At 35.4% G+C, this 12,345-nt stretch overlaps 1 protein-coding gene across 2 annotated transcripts in view; it reads left to right on the top strand.

Moving 5' to 3' along the window:
• Nucleotides 1–12,345, top strand: part of PCDH11X (protocadherin 11 X-linked) — a 471,745-nt gene that overhangs the window by 148,606 nt on the left and 310,794 nt on the right. The window lies entirely within an intron of this gene.

Genomic DNA, 12,345 nt, shown 5'->3' with positions numbered 1-12,345 from the left:
ATAGATATAGATATATAGATATAGATGGTAGGGAAACTTGTGTGGCCACTCCTATGGTTAGTCTTAAATAGACTTAGATCTCTAAACATGTAACATTTAAAAGTCCAATTAGTTCTAAAAGGAATATTCAGAAATAGTGTTCAGGAAAGGGGGCTCAGGTGAACTTAGGCTTTGGGGTTCATGTAACTAAATTTTTCATTTTCTTCTTCCCACAAAATTGTGTATGTATAAGTGTGTGTGTGTGTGATTGTTAATCTTCGATTAACTCTCACAATAAACTAGCATGAAAGAAAACATTTTCAAAACTTTTTCAACTTGCCCAATTAGCTTTTATATGATAAGGTGCACTAAAACTATGTGTATATTGGGCTAACAGAAAGAAAAATGAGAAAGGCAGAGTTAATTATGATTAAAACTCTCTGCTAATGTACTGGGAATAATTAGTAGTAACTATGAATGGGGTTTACATAGTTTTTCTTTCAATTGAAGGCAGAATTTTCTAATAAAATGGAATGAACTATCTAAGGAGAAAGTGAGATTCTCAACACTGGACTTCATTGTTTTTACCTTTTTAAAGACTTTATTTATTTATTTGACAGAGAGAGACACAGCCAGATAGGTAACAAAATCAGGAGGAGTGGGAGAGGGCGAAACAGGCTTCCCAAGGAGCAGGGAACCCAATGTGGGACTCGATTCCAGGACCGTGGGATCACGACGTAAGCAGAAGGCAAATGCTTAATGCCTGAGCCACCCAGGTGACCCCCAACACTGTACTTTAAAAACCAAAGGATTCACAGCCATTAACAGAGGATTCATCTGAAGGAGTTCATAGTGGGATGTGCTATATGAATTCTTTTTTATATATAAGATTTTATTTATTCATCAGAGAGAGAAAGAGAAAGAGAACACAGGCAGGGGAGTAGCAGGCAGAGGGAGAAGCAGGCTCCGCATTGAGCAAGGAGCCTGACATGGGACTTGATCACAGTACCCTGGGATCATAACCTGAGCTGAAAGCAGACCCTTAACTGACTGAGCCACCCAGGCATCTTGAATTCTAAAGCCACTTTTACTTGTGTTTTTAAATTTTATGATTTACTTAAATATTTCCAGTTGCAAAAGAAAACAGTTTGTTGTTGTTGTTTGGTTTGGTTTTGTTGGATTGTTGTTGTTGTTGTCGTTTTTCTATTTCCATGGTTAAGGGTCTTTTATGATTTGTCTCCCTCTCTGTTTTTATCCCATTTTATTTTTCCTTCCCTACCCATATGTTCATCAGTTATGTTTTTTTAAATTCCACATATGAGCAAAATCATATGTGGATTTCTGTGGCTGAATTATTTTGTTTAGCATAATACACTCTAATTCCATCCACATCATTGCAAATGGCAATATTTCATTCTTTCTGATGGCTGAGTAGTATTCCATTCCCTATATACCATATCTTCCTTATCCATTCATCTGTGGGTGGACATATGGGCTCTTTCCACACTTTGGCTATTGTGGACACTGCTGGTATAAACATTGGCGTGCATGTGCCCCTTCAAATCGCCATTATTGTATCCTTTGGATGAATACCTAGTAGTGCAATTGCTGGGTGGTAGGGTGGTACTATTTTAAATTTTTTGAGAAATCTCCATACTGTTTTCCAGAATGGCCACACCAGTTTGCATTCCCACCAAAAGTGTAAGAGGGTTCCCTTTCTCTGCATCGTCATCAACATCTGTTGTCTCCTGAATTGTTTGTTTTAGCCATTCTGACAGGTGTGAAGTGCAATCTCATTGTGGTTTTGCTTTGTATTTCCCTGATGATTAATGATGTTGAGCATTGTTTACCCATTTCTTTACTGGAATTTTTGTTTTTTGGGTGTTGTTTGCTAAGTTCTTTTTCTTTTTTAAAGATTTTGTTTATTTATTTGTCAGAGAGAGAGAGAGAGAGAGAGAGCGAGCACAGGCAGACAGAGTGGCAGGCAGAGGCAGAGGGAGAAGCAGGCTCCCTGCCGAGCAAGGATCCCGATGCAGGACTTGATCCCAGGATGCTGGGATCATGACCTGAGCTGAAGGCAGCTGCTTAACCAACTGAGCCACCCAGGCGTCCCAGCTAAGTACTTTTTTTTTTAAGTGTAAATTCAATTGGTTAATATATAGTACAACATTAGTTTCAGATGTACTGTTCCATATTTCATCAGTTGCATATAACACCCAGAGCCAATCATATCACATGCCTTCCATTATGCTCATCATCCAATTACCCCACCCTCCCACCCACCTCCCCTTTGGCAATGCTCAGTTTGTTTCCTATATAGTTAAGAGCCTCTCATGGTTTTTCTCCCTCTCTGATGACTTCCCATTCTGCTTTCCCTCCCTTCCCCTAAGATCCTCTGCATTGTTTCTTATAGTCCATATAATACTGAAACCATATGATAATTGTCTTTCATTATTGACTTATTTCACTAAGCATAATAACCTCCAGTTCCATCCACATCAAACTAAGTGGTAAGTAATCATCCTTTCTGATAGCTGAGTAACATTCAAATGTGTGTGTGTGTGTGTGTGTGTGTGTGTGTATAATCTCACATCTTCTTTATCCATTCATCTGTTGATGGACATCTCAGCTCTTTCCACAGTTTGGCTATTGTGGACATTGTTGCTATAAACATTGGGGTACAGGTGCCCCTTTGGATCATTTGCATTTGTGGGGTAAATACCTAGTAGTGCAATTGCTGGGTTGTAGACTAGCTCAATTTTTAACTTCTTGAGGAACCTCCATACTGTTTTCCAGAATGGCTGTAACAGCTTGCATTCCCATCAAAAGTGTAAGAGGGTTTCCCTTTCTCCACACCCTCACCAACATTTGTGTTTCCTGACTTCTTAATTTTAGTGATTCTGACTGCTGAGAGGTATCTCATTGTCCTCATTGTCCTTGATATGTATTCCCCTGATAACAAGTGATGTGGAGCTTTTTTCCATGTGTCTGTTGGCTACTTGTATGTCTTTTACGGAGAAATGTCTGTTTATGTCTTCTGCCAATGTCTTGACTGGATTATTTGTTTTTTGGGTGTTGAGTTTAATAAGTTCCTTATGGATATTGGATATTAGCCCTTTATCTCATATGTCTTTGACAAATATCTTCTCCCATTCAGCAGGTTGCCTTTTAGTTTTGTTAACCGTTTCCTTTGCTGTGGAGATGCTTTTTATCCTGATGGTCTCAGTAAGTTATCTTTGCTTTCGTGGTGCCTCCAGGTTCAGTTTTGTTTTTCTTTTCTTGTTTAAAATTATTTATTTATTTATTTATGAGAGAGTGAGAGATACTGGGTGGGGAGAGGGGCAGAGAGAAAGAGAGTGAAGCAGGCTCATTGCTGAGCAGGAACACCCCCCGCCACTCACCAATGGAGGGCTGAGTCCCAGGACCCTGATATCATGACCTGAGCCAAAGGCAGACACTTAACCAAATGAGCCACCAAGGTGCCCCTGGATTTGTTTTCTTTTTCATTACTTTGGCTCTCCAGAGTTTTTTTTCTGGTTCTATATAAATTTTAGAATTGTTTGTTCTATCTTTGTGAATAGTGGTAGTGGTATCTTGATAGGAATTGCATTTAATATGTAGGTTGCTTTGGGTAGTATAGACACTTGAACAATATTTGTTCTTCCAATCCATGAGCATGGAATCTTTGTCCATTTCTTTGTGTCTTCTTCAATTTCTTTCATAAATGTTCTATAATTTTCAGAGTACAGAACTTTTACTTCTTTGGTTAGGTTTATTCCTTGGTAACTTATGGTTTGGGGTACAGTTGTAAATAGGATCAATTTGTTGATTTCTCTCTGCTGATTCATTGTTGGTGCATAGAAATGCAACAGATTTCTATACAATTATTTTATATCCTATGGCTTTGCTGAATTCATGTTATCAGTTCTAGCAATGTTTTGGTGGAGTCTTTTGTGTTTTCTATATAGTGCATCATGTCATCTGCGAAGAGTGAAAGTTTGACTTCTTCTTTGAGGATTTTGGGTATTTATTTCTTTTTGTTGTTTGTTGAGGTGAGGGCTTCCAGGACCATGTTGAACAACAGTTGTGAGAGTGGGCATCCCTGCCGTATTCCTGACCTTAGAAGGAAAGTTCTGTTTTTCCTCATCAAGGATGATAATAGCTGTGGGCCTATATGGTCTTTATGATGTTAAAGTATGTTCCCTCAATCCCTACTTTGTTGGTTTTTTTATTTTTCAATCAAGAAAGGATGCTTTACCTTGTCAAATGCTTTTCCTGCATCTATTGAGAGGACCACATGGTTCTTCTTATCATTTCTTTTATTAATGTGGTGTGTCACATTGTTTGATTTGTGGGTGTTGGTCCACACTTTCAAGCCAGGAATAAATCCCACTTACTGGGGTGAATAATCCTTGAAGAGTAAGGTTGGGTGTTATATTTGAGAATTTTTTTTTTTCTTGAGGTAGGCCTATATTGCAATATACTTCACTCTTAGGCTTGCCTTTGCTGTATCCCAAAGGTTTTGAAAAGTTGTGCTTTCATTTTCATTTGCTTCCATGTATTTTTAAAAAATTCCTCTTTAATTTCCTGGTTAACCCATTCATCCTTTAGTAGGATGTTCTTTAATCCCCATGTATTTGTGGTCCTTCCAAATTTTTCTTGTGGATGACTTCAGGTTTCATAGTACTATTGTGTGAAAACAAGCACTGTATGATCTTAGTCTTTTTGTACTGGTAAAGGTTTGATTTGTGACTGCTTTAGAGAATGTTCTATGTGCACTCAAAAAGAATGTACATTCTTCTGTTTTATAAGGAAATCATCTCAATGTATCTGTGAAGTCCATTTGGTCCAGTGAGTCATTCAGAGCCCTTGTTTCCTTGTTGATCTTCTTTTTAGGTGATCTATCCATTGTTGTAAGTGACATGCTAAAGACCCTACTATTATTGTATTATCAGTGAGTTTCTTAAAGTTTGTATTAATTGATTTATATATTTGACCACTTCCAAATTAGAGAAGTAAGTATTTACAATTGTTAGATCTCTCTGTTGGATAGACTTCTTTATTACGATACAGTGTCCTTCATTTTTATTACAGTCTTTGGTTTAAAATCTAGTTTGTCTGTTGTGGCTTCTGGCTGAGTCAATTGGTTGATTGTCTGACTCTTGATTTCACCTCAGGTCATAATCTCAGGATCCTGGAATTGAGCCTTGCATTGGGCTCTGGGCTTGGCAGGGAGTGTGAATGAGGATTTCTCTCTGTCTCCTTCTGCCCCTTCCCCCCTTTCTTTCTCTCCCTTTCTCCATAAATAAATAAATCTTTGAAATAAATAAACAATATCTAATTTGTCTGATATGAGGATGCCTACTTCGGCTTTCTTTTGAAGTCTAGTAGCATGATAAATGTTTCTCCATCCTCTCACTTTCAATCTGTATCTTTGGGTCTAAAATGACTTTCTTGTAGGCAACATATCAAGAGGCCTTGTTTTTTTTTTTTTAATCCATTCTTATATCCTATATTTTTTGATTTTGTCCATTTACATTCAGAGTAATTATTGAAAGACATGAATTTAATGCCATTGTTTTACCTGGAAAATCACTGTTCCTGTAGATTATCTCTGTTCCTTTTTGGTCTTTGAAACTTTTGGGCTTTCTCTCCACACAAAGGATTCTCTTTAACATTTTTTGAAGGGCTGGTATAGTATTCATAAGCTCCTTTAGTTTCAACTTGTCTTGGAAACCATGTCTCTGTCTATTCTGAATGACAGCCATGCTGGATAAAGTATTCTTGGCTGAATATTTTTCCCATTTAGCATGTTGATATACCATGCCAGTCCTTTCTGGCCTGCCTGGTTTCTGTGAACTGGTCTGCTGCCAGCCTTATGTGTCAATCTTTGTAGATTCATGACTTTTTGTTCTGAGCTATTTTCAGGATTCTCTGTATCTTTGTATTTTGCAGGTTTCAGTATAATATGTCATGGTATTGACCTGTTTTGTTGATTTTAAGGGGAGTTCTCTGTGCCTTTTTCAGTTAAATGCCTGTTTCCTTTCCCAGATTAGGGAAATTCTCAGCTATAATTCGTTTAAATAAACCTTCTGTCTGTCCTTTTTTCCCATTCTTCTTCTTCTGGGACTCCTATCATATGGGTATTATTGTGCTTTATGTACTTGCTGAGTTGCCTATATTTACCTACATGATCGAATAGTTTTCTTTTCCTCTTCTTTTCAGCTTCATTATTTTCCATAATATTATCTTCTATATCACCTGTCCTCTCCTCTGCTTCTTCAGTCCTCATAGTGATTATATGCTATCTGTTTTGCATTTCAGTTATAGCATTTTTTTTATTTCAGCCTGGCTATTTTTAGGTCTTTTATCCTTTGGCAAGGTTTTCTTCACATTTCTCAAGTCCAGCCAGTAGTCTTACACCTGTTGATCTCAATTTTTGTTCAGATATACTGCTTATATTTGCTTTGAGAAAGTCCCTAACTGTGATATTTTCCTGAGCTTTCTTTTAGGGAGAATTCTTCCATCTTGTCATTTTGGCTAAGTTGCTATGTTTTGTGTGTTATGAGAGCTTGTTACATTTCCTGCACCTCAGAATGTAGCTATATTAAAAAAAAAAGTCATACACTGCCTAGGGACTGGCACTTCCAGAGCTATTTCTGGTATATGGTGTGTGCACTCTGCTATTGTGTTTTGTCTGCTCTTTCCCACTGTCCATCTTCTACAGAGTTCCTATATGTAGTGGGGAGTGTTTAGACCTTTAACTAAGTGTGTTCTTATTTGTTTATTAAGATAAGCCTGGAAAGGCAAAAAGAAAAAAAAAACATTATCTAATATAAGAGAATAGGATAATTGAATTTCCCTGTTTGACCTAAGTCAAACAGACTTTGACTTAGGTCAAACAGGGAAATTCAATTATCATATGGTTTCACTTATTTGTGGAACATAAAGAATAACATCAAGGACATGAGAGGAAGAAAGGGAAAAATAAAGGGGGAGAAATCAGAGCAGGAGAGGAACCATGAGAGACTACGGATTCTGGGAAACAAACTGAGGTTTTTAGAAGGGGGATGGGGGATGGGTGAGCTTGGTAGTGAGTTTTAAGAAAGGAATGGATGGCACGGAGCACTGGGTGTTATAGGCAAACAATGAGTCATGGAGCACTATATCAAAAACTAATGATGTACTGAATGGTGACTATCATAACACAATAAAAAAATAATAGAATAAGAATAGGAGCAAGGAAATAAAGCAAAAACCAGAAATAAAAACCTGATTCTAAAGAATAAGAAGAAAAGAAGGAAATAAAGGGTAAGGAAAGGAAAAAAAAAAAAAGCCTGCTCTGAGAGGCTCCTGAGTGACTCAGTCATTAAGTGTCTGTCTTCAGCTCAGATCATGATCCCAGGATCCTGGTATGAAGCCTTGCATCTGGCTCCTTGCTCAGCAGGAAGCCTGCTTCTCCCTCTCCCCCTCCCCCTTCTTGTGTTCCCTCTCTCGCTGTCTCTCTCTGTTAAACAAATAAAATATTTTTTAAGAACACCGATCTGAAATATAATAGAAGGAAACAAATAACCAAACCAATAAATGAACAAAAATTATAAACTGATACCAAAAAAGGGAAAAAAAGAATATATATATATTATTTCATATATTTTATATATATATATATATATATATATATATATATATATATATATTCTTACATTGCAAGCTGATTTTGTGAGTGTTCAAAATGTTTTGATAGATATCCAGCTGAATTCAGAGGACAAGTTGAAACGGGGTTCCCTACTCCTGACCTAAAGCCATTTTTATCTATATAGGTGGTCCATGGGAATGATAGATGCCCAACTCATGGGATTTTGTGGAACTCCAATGAGATGCTTCATACAAAAGCTTTTGCTTCATCCCTCAAAGCCTTTTTATTATTCCAAATTTAAGGTAGTCATTGTTTCATCTCTAGAAGTTCAAAGGAGAGGTATTTGGGATTAAAAAATAAGCTCAATGGGGTTTTTTTGTTTGTTTGTTTTATTTTGTTTTGTTTTGTTTGTTTTTGCTTTTGTTTTTAGACTTTGAAACTGAAAACAAACAAAAAAGTCTTTAGAGAAAACCACTTGCTCAAAAGAAATCATCAAAATGATGGGGCACCTGGATGGGTCATTTGGCTAAAAATCTGACTCTTGATTTTAGCTCAGGACATGATCTCAGGGTTCTGAGACTGAGTCCCATTTCGGGCTCCATTCTTGGTGTGGAGTATGATTGGGATTCTCTCTCTCTCTCTTTCTCTCTCGGCCCTTCCCCTGCTTGTGCTTTTTCTCCCTCTTAAAAAAATAATAATAAATGTATGAATGCATACCTTAGAGAAAGGGAATTTGCATTTCAGCAAAAATGAAACACTATGTGGTATCAAGAGCAGTTAGTTACCTGGTATCCGAAAAGCTTTTAATTTTCTTTTTTTTTAATTATTATTTTTTTAATTTAATTTTTTTTTATTTTCAACATAACAGTATTCCTTGTTTTTGCACCACACCCAGTGCACCATGCAATCCGTGCCCTCTCTAATACCCACCACCTGGTCCCCTCAACCTCCCACCCCCCGCCCAATTCTAAAAAGTAAGTGGAATTTTAAAAGTAGTCATCACATTAACTTTACCTAGAGGAAAATAACTATGAGGAGCAATTAGATCTACATATATTGGCATGAGATATTCTGATAAATGTGCCTGAATAAAATTTTAACTAGGTTTCTTTATTTTACTTTGATTTATATACTGCCACTTGATACATATCAATTTATACATTGCAGGGCTTTTTCATAACAATGTTTCTATTAGACCAATTTAAGAACCATCACTTAACCCCATATTTGGAGTTTATTTTTAAATAGAAAGTTAATATTAAAACAAAACCAAATCCTTGAGAGTTTCCTATAAGAGAACTCTGAAATGGAAGAGAGACTTTGAATCTTCTTTTGATGCTTACATGGTTTATTTGACATGTTAGCAAATGTCATGTTATTTTTGCTGAATATATTTCTATCACTTGTGTTTTGGGCTTTCCATAAGAATCATGCAAGCATTTATTTAAATTGATATTTATGTGTCTAGATTGAATATTTAAACTTTGTATTTCTATTCTAAAAATTAAAATGCTTGAAGTTCTTTAATTTTTACTTATAAAGAAATAACACACACATAGGAATTGAATGTTCTTCATTTATATGAAAAAGGGTTTGTTCTTTAATATCTAGAGGGATAACATAATTCATTTTTGCTTTCATTTGCATTTATATTGTCATGCTATATTTATGACCTTATACTTCATTCTGGGAAGTTATGTCTTTAGATATAGATTACACTAGAAAGCAATAGGTAAGTTTTCCAAACAACAAAATAGACACTGAATTGAGAAGGGAAGCATAATATTCTGTTATATAAAATGATTTTATTTTGTTTTATTTTATTTTTTATTTATTTATTTTTTATTTTTTTTCTTTCAAATTTTTATTTAAATTTTAGTTAGTTAACATATAGTGTAATATTGGTTTAAGGAGTAGAATTTAGTGATGCATCACTTACATATAACCCATACTGCTCATAATAGCAAGTGCCCTCCCTAATACCCACCACCTATTTAGCCCACCTTCTTCCATGAACCCTCAGTTTGTTCTCTATAGTTAAAAGTCTTTTATGGTTTGCTTCTCTCTCTCTCTCTTTCTTTCCCATATGTTCATCTGTTTTGTTTCTTAAATTCAACATATGAGTAAAATAATATGATATTTGTCTTTCTCTCATTGACTAATTTCACTAAGCCTAATACTCTCTAACTCCATCCACATAGTTACAAATGGCAAGATTTAATTCTTTTTGAAGGCTGAGTAATATTCCATTGAATATATAAACCACATATTCTTTAGCCATTCATCAGTTGATGGACTTTCCATAATTTGGCTATGTTGATAATCCTGGTATAAACATTGGAGTGCGTGTATTCCTTCTAATCCTAATTCTAAACAAACAAAAAAAATTCTTTTTAGAAATTAGCCAAAAATAAAGGAAAATCTGGATGTCTACAAGGGGGTTTCCATGAGGTGCATTGGCATTCATAATTATAGAATTTTTTCATAGTTCTTGTGTTTTGAATCAGATTGGAGAGTCAATCCGCTTTATAATGAGCTTTCTTTTTGTCTTGAATTATAGTTGATAGTTGAACTTTGTGGCTACTAAATAGCACAGAATCCTGTCATAGGAGTTTTCTACATAATGTGAGTAAAGATACCATATAATATAGCAAAAACACTATAGTGAATTTGGCAACCTTTAGTATTAGCCAACTGCTATTGAAGCTAGTTTCACTTGAGAACTTGGAATTGTGTTATTTTAATGTCTTTCAAGTATTTCAAGATATCTTTCAAGTTAAACCAAGCTTTTATTATTGCACTGGAACTAAAAGCTCCAAAAACACAAAATAGGTAAAGAACATTAGTGGTGCTTAGCTCATTTATCAAAAGACCAACATAGTACAAACTTTGCAAATTGACTTTTTAATTATGAATTTACATTCTATTTGCTATGTGTTCGAATTGAATTTACATGGAATAATTTACATTTTTAGAAATTTATAGCTTCTGTATATATTGAGGATATGACTTATAGCTTCTCTTTATAGATAAGTAAACTTAATGAATATACTGGCACTCTTTAGAGAACAGGCATTTTGCTTAGTATATTGTGGATTCAATTCTAAGGCCAGCTATTTTGTCATTACAGTTGAAATTATTTATTTTAATCATGATGATAGTAGATAATTTTGCAGCTACATATAATAAAAGTGCAAAGTCTATTAATCTGTATTAATTCCTCTCATGTCTATGCTGCTCTTCTCACTTCATTATTTATGTTAGATACTCAAGTTTTGGGAGATAACTTCTTAATGATCTATTTCCACTTCTCTCAGGCCTACTCATTGTCACTCAGTTCTCTAGACCTTGTGGCTAATGGAGATAATTACATTGCTGGAAGTTTTCAAATTAGGTAAAATATTTGCCTTTCTATTTTTACCTGTGAGTACTAATGTCTAAAACAGAGGGGTGCCTGGGTGGCTCAGTGAATTAAGCATCTGACTTTAGCTCAGGTCATGATCTCAGGATCCTGGGATCCAGCCGTGTGTCAGGCTCCCTGCACAGAAGAGAGTCTACTTGTCCTTCTCCTTCTCCCACTGCCCCTCCCCCCACTCATGCTCTCTCTCTAATAAATAAATAAGAAATCGTAAAAAAGAGAAAAGATTAGTGGTGAGACATGACATGTGTCTATATACAATTTCTGAAATAAATCGTGTAAACCTTCCTAAATGGGTAATTAGAGGTTGCAAATGTTATGATTAAAATAAATTATATATGTATAGACACATAAGAGTATGTGTTTAGTGGTCAAATAGTGTACCTAGTTAGTCTATAAAAACGTACAGGTCGCAGTACTTACACAATGACCACAGCCAAGTTTTCATATGTTTATAAATCCTACCCTTACAAAATATTTTGGATCAACTATATTCTTTTTTATCTGATTTACTCCTAACAAAAATTCAATGAGAGCAATTATCACTTTCTCATTTCATAAATGAGTAAAATGAAATTTCAGTATGATCAGTTACCCTAAGACATGCATTTAATGCAAACAAATCCGTACTTCAGATATAACCAATTTGGGTCATGACTCTCTTTACACTATATTAGACACTAGTGTACAAAGACCTAGTGGATAATATATACTTATTATGATCAGAAGCTGTGGGAAATGTCAGTGACTTCTTGTTGGTATGTCATTCTGCAATATGGAAATGAAGGAACGGTAAGACTTCAGTGAAATTAATTCAGTTGAAACATATGCCGACACCATCCTTGTGGTGCATCTATTTATCTCAATGGGCATAGGAGGTGTTAGAGAGACTTGCTGATGAAAGATGAAAAGAAGTCTGTGTAAGGAAATATGTTAGCCTCTAGCCCAAACATTGTTCCAATGACAGCAGGTTTATGGTTTCTCAGAAGGTCAGGCATTATTTTACCTCAGTTCTTTTTCTAGCATTTTTCCTGTTACTGAGAGAAAAACAATGAGAGATCACAGCAATAATTCATAATCATCACAATCAAATGAAGATAAGCCAAACTTAGAAATCATTTCTAGTACAATGTGTTAAGAAACCAATGTTTGTCACCTAAAAAGAGAAGCAGAAGACTCAGCTATAGTTTTTTTGTTTTGTTTTGTTTTGTTTTGTTTTTCAGGAATGTTGTCAGTAAGGTCTGTGGTCAATTAAGCAGTTCTTTTGTTAGGTTTTACTGAGATCAGACTTTGTTGCTCACAATGTGGAACA

This window comes from Lontra canadensis, unplaced genomic scaffold, assembly GCF_010015895.1.
Source record: "Lontra canadensis isolate GAN:19392208 unplaced genomic scaffold, GSC_riverotter_1.0 scaffold77, whole genome shotgun sequence".
NCBI lineage: Eukaryota > Metazoa > Chordata > Mammalia > Carnivora > Mustelidae > Lontra > Lontra canadensis.
The sequence above is the reverse complement of the archived record's forward strand: the minus strand, read 5'-3'. Positions and strand labels throughout refer to the sequence as shown.